We start from the raw sequence: 17564 nt of genomic DNA, 5'->3' as shown, positions 1-17564 counted from the left end.
TAAGGAACAAGGATGAATGCTCCATATTGTTCAGGTAAAGCATACAACATGAAGAGACTGTAACAAGATGAGCAAAACTCCACTATACTTATAAATTGTGCATCCAACCTAAATGAACATACATAAAATGAACACTAAATTATCTGAACAATATGATATCTTCCAGCTCCATAATAGTTGGAGTTCTCAATACCCCTCTGACAGAACTGGACAGATCCTAAGCAGAAACTAAACAAAGAAGTAATAGATTTAAATACAACCCTAGAACAAATTGATTTAACAGACATACATAGAACATTTTATCCTAATAAAACTGAGTACATATTCTTCTCATCAGCCCATGAATTATCCTCCAAAATTGATCATATTGTGGGGTACAAATATAAACAAACCAAATTTAAAAGAATAGAAATTATTCCTTGTATCTTCTTGGACTATCACAGAATAAAATTTGGACTCCACGCCAACAGAGATCTTCATGTTTACATAAAGTCATGGAAACTAAATAGCCTTATGCTGAACAACAGCTGCCTTAAGTATGAAATTAAGCAAGAAATCATTAGAATTCTTGAATAAAATGATAACGAAGCAAAAGCTATCAAAACCTGTGAGATACTACAAAGGCAGTCCTAAGAGAGAAATTCATAGCATTAGATACCTTCATCCAGAAAATAGAAAGAAAGCAAGTCAACAACCTAATTTACCATCTTAAGCAACTAGGAAAGGATAAACAATGCAACTCCAAACTTAGGAAAGGAAAAGAAGTAACAAAAATCAGAGAAGAATTAAATAAAATTGAGATCACAAGAATCATTCAGAAGACCAGTGAAACAAAAAGTTGGTTCTTTGACAATATTAATAAAATTGATAAACCCTTGGCCATACTAACCAGAAATTGAAAAGTAAGCCATCTAATTGCCTCAATAAGAAATAAAAAAGAGGACATAATAACAGATACCACAGAAATACAAAAGATCCTCAATAATTATGACAAAAACTTTGATGTTCAAAAATTTGAAAATGTGGAGGAAATGAACCAATATCTGGAAATATACCATCTTCATAAACTCCACCAGAAAGAATTAGAAATTTTGTTTAGATCTATATATCAATCACTCAAACTGCATCAGCAATACAAAATCTTTCTGGACCAGATGGTTTCACACAAGAATTCTACCAGACTTTTGAAGAGGAATTAGTCTATATCTCATAACTTTTTCCAAAACATTTTCCCCCAACACATCCTATAAAGCAAATATCACCCTGATTCCAAAACAGAAAAGCAAAGTTATAGATCAAGATTATTAATGAATATCAACACAGAAATATACAATAAGATCCTAGGAAACAGAATATAGCTATACATTAAAAAAATTATACAGCATGATCAAGTGGGTTTTATCCTAGGGATGCAAGATTAATTCAGCATATGTAAATACATAAATGTATTCACCACATAAATAAAATAAAAAACAAAGACCATTTGATTTTCTCAAAGACTATATGATGCAGAAAAGGAATTTGACAAAATTCAGCATCCTTTTCTGAGTAGAATGCTTAACAAAATAGGCATAAGTGGGATGTTTCTTAAACTAATAGAGGCCATCTACAGCAAACCCACAGCCAATATCATATTGAATGGAGTAAAACTGAAAACATTTCCACTTAGAACTGGAATGAGACAAACATGCCTATTTTTGCCACTGCTATTCAACATAATGCTGGAAGTGCTAGCCAATGCAATCAGGCAAGAGAAGGAGATCAAGGGGGTTCAAATGGGGACAGAGGAGGTCAAACTCTTGCTCTTCACATATGACATAATTTTATACCTGGTAAACCCCAGAGACTCAACTACAAAGTTCTCAGAAGTGATGAAGAAATATAACATCTCGGGATACAAAATCAATGTCCACAAATAATTAGCCTTTATGTATGCCAGTAACAGTCAAGCTGAGAATCAAATCAAAGATACAACACCATTCACAGCAGCTCCAAAGAATATTAAATACCTGGAATATATGTAATAAAGCATGTGAAGGATCTCTATGAAAAGAACAATGAAACCCTGAGAAGAGAAATAGCAGAAAATATTAACATGTGAAAGAATATGCCATGCTCCTACCTGGGAAGAATCAACATTATTAAAATGTTCATACTACTGAAAGCAATCTACAGATTTAATACAATTCCCATCAAAGCAACAACATCGTACTTTGAAGAACTTGAAAAAATACCAAATAGCCAATAAAATTAAAAAAAATAAAAACAAATTTGGAGGCAACACTTACCAGACTTCAGATTATGCTACAAGTCTACAGTGATCAAAACAGCATGGTATTGGCATAAAAATAGAGATATCGATCTATAAAATAGAATAGAGAACCTAGAAATGAACCCATTCACATATCACCATCTGATCTGTGGTAAACCAAACAAAAGCATGCACAGGGGAAAAGAAACCCTATTTAATAAGTGGTGCTGGGAGAACTGGTTAGACACATGTGGAAGACTGAAGTTGGACCTTCATCTCTCACCATTGACAAAAATTGACTCTCGTTGGATAAAAGATTTAAATTTAAGGCATGAAACAATGAAAATTCTATAAGAAAGTTGGGTAAAACTATAAAGTTGACCTGGGAAAGGATTTTATGAAGAAGAACCTCTTGGCAATTGTGGCAATACCAAAGATAAATAAATGGGACATGATCAAGCTAAAAAGCTTCTGCCCAGCTGAGGGTACCACAACTAAAGCAGACAGCTTTCAAAATGGGAGAAGATATTTATATGCTATGAATCTGACAAAGATAACTAAAATCTACAGTGAACTCAATCAACAAAAAAGAGGAAACAACCCCGTTTATAAGTGGGCAAGAGATTGAACACAAACTTCTCTGAAGATGTCTAATGAATGGCCAACATCCATCTGTAATCATCAGAGAAATGCAAGTCATCCCTAATCATCATAGAAATGCAAATCAAAACCACTCTGAGTTATTACCTAACTCCAGTGAGATTAATCCACACCATAAAATCCCTAATCTTCAGCTGCTGGCATGGATGTGGAGAGAAGAGAACACTTTTGCCTTGCTGGTGGGATTGCAAACTAATACAACTTTTATGGAAAGAAGTATGGAGAATTCTCAAAGAATTAAAATTGGACCTCCCATTTGATCCACAATCCTATTACTAGGTATCTACCCAGAATAAAAAAAAAAAAAAAATGACTTACCACAATGACATTTGCAACAGACTGCTTATTGTAGCTTAGTTCACAGTTGCCAAGTCATGGAGGCTTCCCAAATGCCCATGGGCCCGCGAATGGATTAACAAACTGTGGCATATATATACACCATGGAATGCTATTCATCCATGATAAAATATGGAGATTTGTTTGCCTGGATGGAGCTGAAACATGTTATTCTTAGTAAAGTGTAACAAGAATGGAAAAACAATCATCCAATGTACTTAATACTATATGAAGCCAGTAGATAAACTAATACACTCCCTTACAGAGAAAAATATGGTTCAGTTCAAGTTGGAGGGAGGGCAAAGAAAGGAGAGGAGAGGTGGGAAGAGGGAGAGTAATTGCCAAGATCTCAGTTAATGTGTACGATGTGGAGATGTTCAGAATGCCCCTGGGTGAAGGGCTCAACTCCAACTTGAACTTTATCTTTGAAATAAAAACAATGTAAACTAAATATTTGTGCCCTTATATTAATCTGAAATTAAGAAAAAAAAAGATGAGTTATCCCTACCAGCTGTGCTCAAATTGAACATTAATGATTGAAATAAAGGTTTTAAGGCATTAAAAAAAAAAAAAAAAGATGCCTGTGGCTCAGTGAATAGGGCGCCGACCCCATATACTGAGGGTAGCAGGTTCAAACCCAGCCCTGGCCAAACTGCAACAAAAAATAGCCAGGCGTTGTGGTGGGCACCTGTGGTCCCAGCTACTGGGGAGGCTGAGGCAAGAGAATCGCCTAAGCCCAAGAGCTGGAGGTTGCTGTGAGCTTTAATGCCACAGCACTCTACTGAGGGTAACAAAGTAAGACTCTGTCTCTACAAAAAAAAAAAAATAAATAAATAAAGATAGAAACTGATGAATGGCTTTTTAAAAAATGACCCAAATATATGGGGCCTACAAAAAACTTGTCTTACCATTAAAGACACTTACAGAACAAAGTAAAGGGATGAAAAAATATATTCTCTGTAAATAGAAAACAAAACCAAGAGGGAAAAAAAACTATACTTAAATTAGATAAAAGTAACTAAGTCAAACAGTAAAAAGGACAAAGAAAGTCATTATATGAGAAAAGGATCAATTCAGCAAAAGGATATAATAATTCTAAACATATATATAATATATATATAAATAAATATATACATGGAACAAGTTTACATCTTTTTCCATAAATATTATATTTAAAGGAAGATATTGGGGTCCAATATAACATTAACTAAGGACTTCAACACATCACTCTTGGTATTAGAAATCATGTAGAGATAAAATTAACAAAGAAACATTGGATTTAACTGTATATTATACCTGAACCTAACAGGCAAGAAAATAATACATATTTGTCTCATCAGCAAATGGAACATTCTTTAGAATAGACTGTGTATTGAGATACAAAATAAGTATCTGAACTAGGTGATCCCCAGGCCCCCAGACCACATGGTTGGACATTCTCAGGGACCATGATGGTGGGTGCAGATTCTGACTATACTAGGAAGAATTGGGGTGTCCCCAGGATCCCCAGTGGGAAGGACAGAGCTGCTTTCAGTGCATCAACATTATGCATATGGGTGAGAAACATGTGCCTCATTCATACTTCAACTCTGGCAGTGGCAGCCCATGCTGTGCTCACATTTAGTTGCAGTATTGGCATCCTGTGCCTGACTGTGCTTCAGTTCTGACGATGGCCACCCATAATGGCAGTAGCTGTGAGAGAGAGATTCTGTTTGGTCACATGACAATGGGCAGTGTACTGCTCCTGTCAACAGGGTTGCTGCCCATGACCTGCATTTCAGCCCCGGTGGCAGCAGCCAGCCTTGGCAGTAGCTTTGTTCAAGGGATGTCAGTGGGGCTCCGAGGATGTGATGCTGCAGGTGATGTTTATCCCCAGGCCAGGGTACAGTACATTGGAAGCTGGGCTCTTGATATGCCCCCTTGCTATAGCTGCTTACAATTCAGTGTTGTAGTAGACTCAGTGTGTGCACCCTCCCTAAAACTGCACCACCGTGCAGTCTCCAGGTAGCCTCCTACATTAGTTTCAGGGCCTGTGAGGGTTAAAGGGCTCTCCCATGTCTAGAATTTCAGGAGTCCATGGTGGGAATGGGGACCATACAGTCTCTAACTTAACCTTTCTCCACAGGAGAAAGTCTTTCTAGCCTCCCAGTTGATCCTGGAAGAGCAGACTATCTCACTTATCTGTCTCCCTTGCTTTATGTGGTTCATGTCACTTCTCTGTTGAATTCCAGTGTTATCTTTTGAATGAGCTATGAGAAGTGTTATTCTCTACTAAATGTTTATGTTCTTTGTTGGAGAAGGTATGAGAACCCTCTAGTCAAACATGTTGAAGCCCCTTAGTACTTCTTATTACAAAATATAAACTTTAGTTTGTTGAGGAACTAAAACTTTCAAGTCCAAACTACTTACTTTGGTTTTATTGACCTTCATTTTTTTTTGTTTGTTTGTTTGTATCTGTTTGTTTTCCATATAAAACCTATTAATATGAAAAAGAATACCTGTTTTGAAAAGGAATATAAGATCATGAATCATTTTCTCTTTCCTACCTCCCATAGGTTCAACTTTAAACCAGGGTTTATCTAGTGTTGCGATTTTTGTCTCCAGACACAAGTCATGAGCTCCTCTGCCACACTTTAACTACTAATAGTAGCAGAGCTGACTGTTCCCTTGAATGTATAGAACAGGGGTGGGGAACCTGTGATTTAATGCCATATGTGACCTTCTAGATCCTTAAGTGCAGCCTTCTGACTGAATCCAAATTTTACAGAACAAATCTTTATATTTTTATTTATACATTTTTGTTCATCTTCTATATTTTTATTTTTTTAATTAATGTATTTTAAATACCAAAGAATAAAATAAGTTTCAATGAAGTAGTCCTCCTAGATTAACCAGCACAATTAGAACATTAGGAAGCCATAAGGGCTAAACTGACAGCTGTTACACTCATGATTTAGTTCTAACATCCCCTGCCTGACTGGTGCTACTACCTCACAATGCTGATTAGCAAGAGTTTATGGGGGTGGAGCACACCAGTCTGATATAAACTTTTGACAATGGTGCACTGTGTTTCTGTTGAAGTGGAATTTGTGAATGGCTGTATAGCTCAATAGTATTTTTAAATTCTGTCTGCTTAACAGTCAGCCCATTATGTCAAAGAGAACACTAAAGCAAGAAAGCAGATTTTTTTTTTTTTAATGAGGATCAGGAATTACAATATTATCTTATTTCTGCTAAAGATAAAATGATTTTCTTGCTTTATGATACTGCAATATTAATATTAAAGAAATGTAATGCTCATCACCATTATAACACTTGTAAGGACCACAAATATTTTAAATTAGAGGGAGAAGTACAAAAGGTTGTTTTGGAGAAATTAAAAGGTGAAAACAAAAGCCTTATACCACTGAGTACATTGGATACTTTTTCTTCCATTCTTGAGATACTTTACTAAGAAGAATATGTTCCAGCTCCATTTATGTAAACATAAATGAGGTAAAGTTTCCATCTTTTTTAAGGCTGTGCAATATTCCATGGTATACATATATCACAATTTATTAATCCATTCATGGTTTGATGGGCACTTGAGCTTCTTCCATGACTTGGCAATTATGAATTGAGCTGCAATGAATAATCTAGTGCAAATATCTTTGTTGCAAAGTGATTTTTGGGTTTTTGGATATATATCTAGTAGAGGAATTGTAGGATTGAAAGGCAGATCTACTTTTAGATCCCTAAATGTTCTCCAAACTTCTTTTCAAAAGGAACATATTAGCTTGCATTCCCACCAGCAGTGCAGAAGTGTTCCCTTTTCTCTAAATCCATGCCAACATCTCTGGTTTGGGGATTTTGTTATGTGGGCTACTCTTGTAGAAGTTAGATGATATCTCAAAGTGGTTTTGATTTGCATTTTTATGATGATTAAAGATGATGAGCATTTTTTCCTGTAATCACCCACACTTTTATATGTAAGATAAAACACAACTATGGCCCAGGATGAAGGAGGGAAGAGGAGGGAGAAGAGGGGAAGGTTGGAGAGTGGATGGAGGGAGGGTAAATGGTGGGACCACACGTATGCTGCATATTGCAAGGATACATGTCAAATATATTAAGTGTAGAGTACAAATGTCTTAACACAATAATTAAGTAAGTGAAGGGAAGGCAATGTTAACCAGTTTGATGTAAGCATTCCAAAATATATATAAAATCAGCACATTGTACTCTATAAATGCATTAATGTATACAGTTATGATTTAATTAAAAAAGAATTTATTTATGACAAAAAAAGAACAACAAAATAATTTTATCTGGATACAACCCAGATATAATAAAAAAGACTTAAAGAAAACTATTCAAATATGTAAAAGTTTATAAAATAGCAAATATGTAAACCCCAAAACTTCCCTTTAATTGAAGGGAAAGCCATTTTCATTAAATGTAAAAAAGATTTAATATTCTACCTTTAAGTGTGTAAGAAAATAAACTCAGTTGTTTAGTGGTCGAAAAAAAAAAAAAAAAAAGCCTTGACAATTCTTTTTAGCATCACTAAGACCTGGAAATCATGTCACTGAAGCAACTTATAAAGGAGTTTACATACTTGGGAAATAAGTGAAGTCATTCAGTGATGTAGAAATTGCTAATGAATGCAGTGTTGAAATTGTAGGAAGCTTGGACCCCTATAGCATTTCAAAGTACAACCAACCACTTTTTTCAAGAAGAACCATAAGTGATAATTAGCCTTCAAGTTAACAGAACAACTTCCAAGGCCTTGGTGTGTGCCACACCTTCTGGGGGCAAGACATGATTGCAAGAGGAACTTTACCTAACAAATGCAATCAGTGTAACCCGGCTTATTGTACCCTCAATGAATCCCCAACAATAAAAAAAAAAAAAAAAAAGGAAAGAAAAAAAACAGAGCAACTTCCTGCAAAACTTCAAAAGAAAATACATATTATTTAATAACTTTAGATGAATCGACTAATACTACTAACTCTGTACAGGTTCAAGTCATTCAGGTCATTACAAAAGATTTTTTTGTTCTAAAGAGTTACTCACTTTGGGCATTCTTGTGAACGGAACATAGAGAATAGATATCTATAACAACTTTCAAGAAAAATGTGATGAAGTTGGACTGAATTTAGTCAATTTAGTGAGTATATGTACAGATGGCACACCTTCCATGACAGGAAAGCATGAAAAGTTTATTGCACAGTTTTAAAAAGTATTAAGAGATCCAAAAGTTTTCATTCTTTTCAATGTGTCTTGCATCAGAGAAATCTCTTTGCTAAATCTATTTTGCCTGACATTTTGCAATAAGTATTGTGACCTATCTTCATGCACATGCAACATGATATTTTCAAGTCCGTAACATGCTAAAGTTGAACCAACAGATACCCAGTGTGGATGTGCCATATCATTCTAAACTGTGTTAGCTAGTTGAATATCACAGGGACAGGCATTAGCCAAAATTTTATCTCCGTGAGAACAGATAGTTACATTTTAGGAAGAAATAGAATCAGCAATGTAAATTATTGAAAGAAGATTTCTATATGAACACAGCATTTCTGCATGCTATTATGTTAAATTAAAATGATTTGACTATTTCTTTACAATGTAAAACTATGTCTATACATGATATGTGGTAAAAAAACATAAGCATTTCACTAAAAGCTATCTTTTATTCAAGATAATTCTTCTTCAAAAGGAAACTTTACATTAATATTTTTCCTATTAGCAAAGGTCACTGATGAGCAGGATGATATATGCAAATCATTTGGAGAATATGCAGCTGTTATAGAATTGAAGAATGCAACGAAAGTTTCACTGACTTTGAGAATCAAGACATCATACTCAAATTAACATTTCATTCTCATTTACTTGATAGCAACAAGGCACCTAAAGAACTAGAGAGGAATTGACTAAGCTGTAGTAAATGACATTTAAAAGTCATTGTTTGATGCTAAGAAAGAACTAATTGAAACACAGAAAAATGCAGTGCAATATTCAGGCCTTTGGCATTGTGCCCCCAAATGGTTTCTTGCTTTTCAACCCCTTATTCCTGCAGATCCACATTTTCATACATAACCCAAATGAAGAAAGCCTTAAAGTCACAAATGACTGATACCCATCTATAGGATCAACTGAAATTGTGGACCTCCATGCTGCAATCAAATATTCAAATGCTTCTCAACAAAAAGCAGACACAACAAAGTCATTATAAGGTTAATTAACTTTAAAATTAACAAGTAGCTTTCATTTTTAAAAATTATTAAGTACATATTACTTAGATTTTACAAAATAAGGTACATATTAAGTATATCTAATTGAAGTTTCTTGAATGATGCTGTATTTGATCATAGCTAAATTAATGCAGACTTTCCACATGAAAGGTTCCCCACTCCTGGTACAAAAATCTGCCAAACCAGCTGTGATTCATATAGCTAAACAGTTACAGCTTCCCAGCTGTCTGCGGACCCAGTCTCTGTCTGAAGTGAAGTGTTATTTGCAAGGTTTAAAGCTTACGAATCCCATTGTACTTATAACATAAATAGATCATGATTTAATAAAAAAAAAAATAAGTAAATAATTGTATAATGCTGTTAATCAAGTCTGGAAACCCTCCCAGTTTCCCATTTTACACAGTAATCTTTGGTAAGAGGTTATTTTTAATGTTCTCCTCTAGAAGAATCTGGCTGAAACCTCTGAGTATCTGGCAGGGTTGAGGAAGGGCATGTATAGTGACAATGGATTTGCTGCACAGGGTCTAAGAAATGCACATTCCCTTTTTTTTTGTTTGTTTAAAATCAAATTAAATCTGTTCCTGAGCTTAATGTCCCAGGATGCTAAGAAATTTAATCTCAGTTAAGTTGTAGTGAACTCCTTCCCTCTCCTGATAATAAAATCAAATTTTTGAATGCAGGAGAGTAGTCCTACAGGTAAAGATATTAGGCAATAGGTGTTTTTTGGTCATAGTTAAAAATCTTCCCTGTCCATGCCCTGCGTGTGAGCAGCCCCTCTGGGCTGAGTGAAGTCGGAAGAAATTTTCTGAGTGGGCTTTACCTCACTGCCTGGTGTTCAGCCTTCATTATGTCCTTGGTGCCCTAGAAGTTCAGTGCTTCTTCCCAGCAAAAACTGTGGGGCTCTCCCATTCCTGAAAAAAAAAAAAGTCTTGTTATTTCTCTTCTCTGAGTAGGAGAGTCTCCAGGATAAATTAACTTGAATGAAATATTTAGGAAAGCAGGAAAAGAAAACCCTCACTTTTTCCTGAATCTTAAATAATAGGAAGAATGAGATGGAATTTGATGTCTTTATAAATTATTCCGTGGTGTGTCTTCTGAAGTCTCTTATCTTACCACAGCTTCTCCTTCTAGAAAAATGGAGAAACATGCACAGAAAGACCTGTCATAGGAAGCAGTTGAGTAGTGTGGGCATAAGCCAGACTTGTGCCCCGGTGCAAGTGGCAGAAGTGGACAGAACTTTGCTTTTTGAAGATGGTGGAAACTTCTGAGGAACTAGATTATGACCAACATCTATGTTCTCACATAGGAAGTTATGAGCTTCATCCATGGGGTGTGTCTTAAAAATAAACCAGGAACACTAGATGCTAGTCTTTCTTATCCTTTTTTGTGATAAGTCTGTGTTTTAACTGACATATTGAATGTTTGTCTGCCCTGTATATAGAGTGATAAAGCAGTTGCTTGAGCACATCAGTGGCTTTTTGAATTACAATAACAGTTTTATTTAATGGACTGATGGCCAATATATTCAGAGCAAAAATTGTGTCTTAAAATGAAACTACCATTTTGGCTAATGCTCAGAAATTACTATGAATTATTAAAAAGTAAATTATAGATTATCTAAGACATGTAATTGCATTAGTTTCAATTCCTATTAGTAGTAATAAATTGGACAAATAAAGTAGCAACAAATTCAAGTTTATAAAAATTCTTTAATCAATTAAGTATGTTTATAATTACAACCTGAATACTTACAGACATACCGAATGTCTCATCCTAAGTATCAACTAGAGATTTGGTAAGTGAGGCTTGGCAAGTGGCTAGGTGTATGTGAAGGGTCCATTTATTTAGGGGCCTGAAGGGACTCTGCAGAAGCTGACAGTTATGGCCCCAAAGGGTCAAAACACAATGGTATAGAAATAGTAGTCAGATTTTTCACTCAGGCAAGTATTGTTAAGTAAGTCTGTGAATTATTTTTATACATGAATTTTGAATCAGCATGTTTATATCTTTGCCTTATATCAGAAAAATACTCAATTTTCCTTTGTAAAACACCCTCTAGCAATCATCTGTTACTTTATTTTTTTTCATGAGGTTAAAAAAAGAGAATAAATGGAAATAAAATAGATAACTTCTTATTTTTCTTTAAGAATAGAAATCCATCTTCAGATCTTTGCTAAAGAATGTATGTTTAAAGCTTTGACTTCTCATCATCAGAGAAATTTCTCAAAAAATTTCCCTTTCTAACACTCATTTGTCAAAGTCATTTCTTTTATACCCTTACTCACGACAATTCAATGTATTTATGAACACAATCATCAATGATATTAATATATTTAAGGACATTACAGTAGTAACACCCTAGTAAGTACAGCTTAGCAGGTGCAAAAGAGGAATACAGAATTAATTGCATCAAAATAATGTTTGATTTGGGCGGCACCTGTGGCTCAGTCGGTAAGGCGCCGGCCCCATATACCGAGGGTGGTGGGTTCAAACCCGGCCCCGGCCAAACTGCAACCAAAAAATAGCCGGGCGTTGTGGCGGGCGCCTGTAGTCCCAGCTACTCGGGAGGCTGAGGCAAGAGAATCGCTTAAGCCCAGGAGTTGGAGGTTGCTGTGAGCTGTGTGAGGCCACGGCACTCTACCGAGGGCCATAAAGTGAGACTCTGTCTCTACAAAAAAAAAAAAAAATAATGTTTGATTTAAGGTATTTTTATGTGATGACTTTTCTTAGAGCATATTTGTCAATCTAAGCACTTGTATCACAGCTGAGAAAATTAGGAAATAAAGAAGTTCAAAACACTTTCTATTTGAAACTCATTCCTAGAGATTGTTTCCTTTTCTCTATTCTGGTAGTGGGTCTTTAGTCATTTAAATCTGTGGTCCCCAACCCTCAGACACAAGCAGGAACTGAGCAGTAGGAGAGCAAGTGAAGCTTCATCTGTATTACAGTCACTCCCGTTGCTTGCATTGTCATATGAGCCATGCCTCCTGTCCGGTCAGAAGTGGCAGCAGATTTTCATAGCAGCATGAATGCTACTATAAACTGTGCATGTGAGGGATCTAGGTTGCTGCTCTTTATGAGAATCTAATGCCTGATGACCTGAGGTGGAGCTGAGGTGGTGATGCTAGCATTAGGGAGCGGCTGCCAATATAGATTACCATTAGCAGAGAGATTTGACTGCACAGAGACCATAATACATGAATTGCTCACAAATGCATATCAAAAAAAGGTTGTGGATCACTGATCTATACCATAAGATGAATCTTCTTTAGTCAGGCAATTTTTAGATTCACCATTGAGGGAGAAATCTGGAAACAGTAAAGTTAAAGCATGAATCATCGGAGCTAACATTTGTTTCCTTAGAATTTTATTGTGGGACATTTTAATAGAAAAGGTTTTACTCTTGTGCTGAATATTTTATTTCCTTGCAAATGAAATTGTAATTATACATCAAAATTGAAGCTTGATTTGATTAAAAGTGCCAGACTCTATATGTAGAATTAATGAAATCTTTTGTCTCAGGAAAATGCTGATTTATATTTCATTTAAATTGAAGTGATTATTTTATATTTTGTCTTATTTCCCAAGAGCCAGTAGGCTCTTTGAAATGAGGAGTTTAGCCTACTTTTCTGTAACCACTGAATCATTAACATATGTTGAGAATATAACTAATGTTTAATAATGCCTTGCTGGATTATGTTTTTAATACTATAAAATACTTTCCTAAATATGTTCTGTTGAGAATTAGGCTATCTGGGCAGACCTCATAAAATATTGACTTTGCAGTCAAATATATTTGAGAAACTACTTGACATATTCTTTATTGAAAATTTACAATGTCTGTACCCATATTAAATGAGGTTGTGAAAAGTCCTGTGGTTAAAAAGTTAGCTTTGCTTAGCTCGGCACCCTTGGCACAGTGGTTTATGGCACCAGCCACTTTGAGGGTGGCAGGTTTGAACCTGGCCCGGGCCAACTAAACAACTGCAACAAAAAATAGCCAGGCATTCTGGCAGGTGCCTGTAGTCCCAGCTACTTGGGAGGCTGAGGCAAGAGAATCACTTAAGCCCAAGAGTTTGAGGTTGCTGTGATGCCATAGCACTCTACTGAGGGTGACATAGTGAGACTGTGTCTCAAAAAAAAAATTTAGCTTTGCTTAATGTGATGTTTCCCAAAGTAATTTAATCCTAGAATCATATGACACATATCAACCTCCCATGGGACTATTGGGAAACCTATTAAGAACAAATGATTAAAGAATTCCATCTTCGAAATCTCAGCCTTCAGCACAACATCAATCCCGACTTGACTGAAATTGAAAAGTAATTTCATAAGCATTTTGGGATTAGAATTAAAATATGAAATATTGTAGCCATTCCTATTTCTTATTCAAGCTCAGAGAATGTAGCTGCAGCCAGTCGTGTCCCTGGAATAATTCTAAAAGAAATTACGTATAATAACAAAATATATTCAAGCAGCTGAAGGCCACATACATAATATTCTTTATCTACTGCATTTAGTCAAGTCAAAATTACATGACGCATGCTTGGAATATTTAAAGGAAATACCTCCATTGAGGTATCTCTTTGCTTTCATCTGCCACGTAAACAAGGAAAACATAATTTTAATAATATGTGTTTGGTATATATCAAGTATAGAGAAACTAGATTTCTAGGGTGCTTTTGGCCACATGTGGACTTCTCAGGATGCATGCAAAATTCTACATCTAGCAATACATTCTTATAGGTATATTCACACATGCAAAATGGCATGTCCACATGTATCAGAGTCTTATTTTTAATTTTTAAGGATTGAAAACAACAAAAGGATTAACAATAGAAAGCAGATTTAAAAGTCTGATATAGCCTTTGGTTGTTATTATGTGTACAGATGTACTTTCAGCACTTCCTAGGTCCATTGTGGTTGATGTGGCCATGTGACCCATTGTTCAATGTTGTAAACAGAAATGACAATTGCCACCAAATCATTTAATTTCAGCATGATCCTAGAATTCTTTTTCCTACTGCCACCGTGATCGGTTAGAAGCGGCTCCATTTTCGTGGGTCTACAATGATGTAGATGTGGAATAGAACTTCCCATCAACCCACAATAAACGTGTAGCATGAGACAGAAATAAACATTTGCAGTTTTAAGCCACTGTGGTTTGGGGATTGTTTATTACTGCAACATATCCTAGGTTAGACTAACAAGCTTATCTATTTAATGACATTCAAGGCAATTGTAATACGGAAGAAAATGTATTAGGGATTGATGTTCAATATGTATTGTCTAAGATATATTATTAAGTAGGAAAAGTCAAGGTGTAGAACAGTACATATAGCATAAATGCGTGTTTGTGTGTGTGCTATGTTAGTTATATGTAATATAGATCATCTGTGAAAATATTCTGAAGACCGTGGAAATTTTGATTGCCTCTAAGAAAAAGTATACTTGATGGAGAACAAGAGTGGGAGACTTTTTACATACATACTTTTGTTTTTAATTGTTTGAAAATATTATTTATTAAAAAATTAAATTTAGAGAAATACATGCAGAGATTCAAATTTAAGGCCCCTCTAAATGCCAGTCTGACAAATGTGACATTGAAATAAGATTTTTTGTGTGTGTGTGTCTGTGATTTGAGATTTTATCACTATTGTTAAATTACTCAAGTCAGAGCATAAGGAAAGCTTTAGAAATTAAAAGGAAAGAAAGGCATTTGTCTATGGTCAACTATTTGGGGGAGGAAAGTCTCCAAATATTAATTGATTAAAAATTGTCATTTTAATTGTAAACACATGTGCTTTCTATCAATTAGGATGTCTTTGCTTGCAAATAAAGGCTTTCAATTGGCTAAATAGAAAGCTGGGTTCAATAACAAGGGAAATATGAAATTTTATATAACAAGCAGGTGATTGGTAAGTTAAGATTCAGATACCATATCTCAGGTGCTAGTCTCTGGGATTCTCTTGCTTCTGACCTCCTCTAAGTCAATTCATGGGTATTGAGTTATATTTTTCAATGTTTGTAGATCTAATGGGCACTGTCAAGCACATTCTTCATGTCCTTTAATCAGAGGTCAGTAATTTACAGCCGATAGACAAAATTTGACCTATTCTTCATTTTTTTGTAAATAAAGTTTTATTGGAACAGTGACATGCTTGTTTATTTAGGTACTGTCTATGTCTGCTTTTAGTCTGCAATTACAGAGTGGTCATGATAGAGATAGTATCACCTGAAAGCCTAACATGTTGCTGCTTGGCCCTTTACAGAGTAAGTTTGCTAAATAGTACCTTAAATATACAGCAGCAAACTCTAGCAAATTCTTATTCAAATGGGGAATGAACACAAGCATTTACCTCTCTTGCCCTCTGATGACCCAATGTGATGGTAATGTGAGTAGACAAGAATGTGGGCTATAAAAGTATAGGGGGCCAGACCCCACATAACCCATGGTTATCCCCAGTGCTTGGTGGAAAGGAGAGAATGAAAGAAATAAAAACAAAGAGAAAAAGTAGGATTTTTTTTTATTGTTAAATCATAGCTGTGTACATTAGTGCAATCAAGGGGTACAATGTTCTGGTTTCATATACAATCTGAAATATTCTCATCAAACTGTTCAACGTAGCCTTCATGGCATTTTCTTAGTTATTGTATGTAGACATTTGTATTCTGCCTTTAGTAAGTTTTGCCTGTACCCATTCTAAGATGCACCGTAGGTGTGGCCCCACCCATTACCCTCCCTCCATCCTAACCTCCCCCCTCCCTTCCCCTCCTTTGGCCCTTTCTTCATAGTCTTATGCTATAGTTGGGTTATAGCCTTCATGTGAAAGCTATAATTTAGCTTCATAGTAGAGCTGAGTACATTGGATACTTTTTCTTCCATTCCTGAGATACTTTGCTAAGAAGAATATGTTCCAGCTCCATCCACGTAAACATGAAAGAGGTAAAGTCTCCATCTTTCTTTAAGGCTGCATAATATTCCATGGTATACATGTACCACAATTTGCTAGTCCATTTGTGGGTCGCTGGGCACTTGGGCTTCTTCCATGACTTAGCAATTGTGAATTGGGCTGCAATAAACATTCTGGTACAGATGTCTTTGTTATATTGTGACTTTTGGTCTTCTGGGTATAAACCTAGTAAAGGAATTATAGGATCAAATGGCAGGTCTATTTTTAGGTCTCTAACTATTCTCCAAACATCCTTACAGAAGGAACGTATTACTGTGCATTCCCACCAGCAGTGTAGAAGTGTGCCCTTTTCTCCACATCCACACCAACATCTCTGGTTTTGGGATTTTGTTATGTGAGCTACTCTTACTGGGGTTAGGTGATATCTCAAAGTAGTTTTGATTTGCATTTCTCTGATGATTAAAGATGATGAGCTTTTTTTCATATGTTTGTAGATAGTGCGTCTGTCTTTTTGAGAGAAGTTTCTCTTCAAGTCCCTTGCCCACCCTGAGATGGGATCATGTGTTCTTTTCTTGCTAATACATTTGAGTTCTCTGTGGATTCTGGTTACTAGATCTTTATCGGAGGTATAACGTGCAAATATTTTCTCCCATTCTGAGGGCTGTCTGTTTGCTTTATTTACTATGTTCTTGGCTGTGCAGAAGCTTTTTTGTTTGATCACGTCCCAGTAGTCTATATTTGATACTGCTTCAATTGCCTGGAGAGTCCTTTTCATAAAATATTCACCCAGTCTGATTCCTTCAAGAGTTTTCCCTGCACTTTCTTCAAGTATTTTTATAGTTTCATGTCTTAAGTTTAAATCTTTTATCCAGTGAGAGTCTATCTTAGTTAATGGTGAAAGGTGTGGGTCCAGTTTCAGTCTTCTGCAGGTTGCCAGCCAGTTCACCCAGCATCATTTGTTAAATACGGAATCTTTTCCCCACTGAATGTTTTTAATTGGCTTGTCAAAGATCAAATAACGGTAAGTAGCTGGATTCATCTCTTGGTTCTCTATTCTGTTCCAGACTTCTACTTCTCTGTTTTTGTGCCAATACCATGCTGTTTTGATCACTACCAATTTATAGTACAGTCTCAGGTCTGGTAGCATGATTCCTCCTCCTGTGT

The 17564-nt window shown here is 35.7% G+C and overlaps 1 long non-coding RNA gene across 1 annotated transcript in view; it reads right to left on the bottom strand.

Moving 5' to 3' along the window:
• Window positions 1-17564, bottom strand: part of LOC128563207 (uncharacterized) — a 147599-nt gene that overhangs the window by 43285 nt on the left and 86750 nt on the right. The window contains exon 2 of the long non-coding RNA XR_008373762.1: window positions 10307-10397. This is a non-coding gene — a long non-coding RNA (uncharacterized LOC128563207). The remainder of the gene's footprint in view (window positions 1-10306; window positions 10398-17564) is intronic.

The sequence above is a fragment of the Nycticebus coucang genome, chromosome 13 (assembly GCF_027406575.1).
Source record: "Nycticebus coucang isolate mNycCou1 chromosome 13, mNycCou1.pri, whole genome shotgun sequence".
In the NCBI taxonomy this organism is placed as follows: Eukaryota; Metazoa; Chordata; class Mammalia; order Primates; family Lorisidae; genus Nycticebus; species Nycticebus coucang.
The sequence above is the reverse complement of the archived record's forward strand: the minus strand, read 5'-3'. Positions and strand labels throughout refer to the sequence as shown.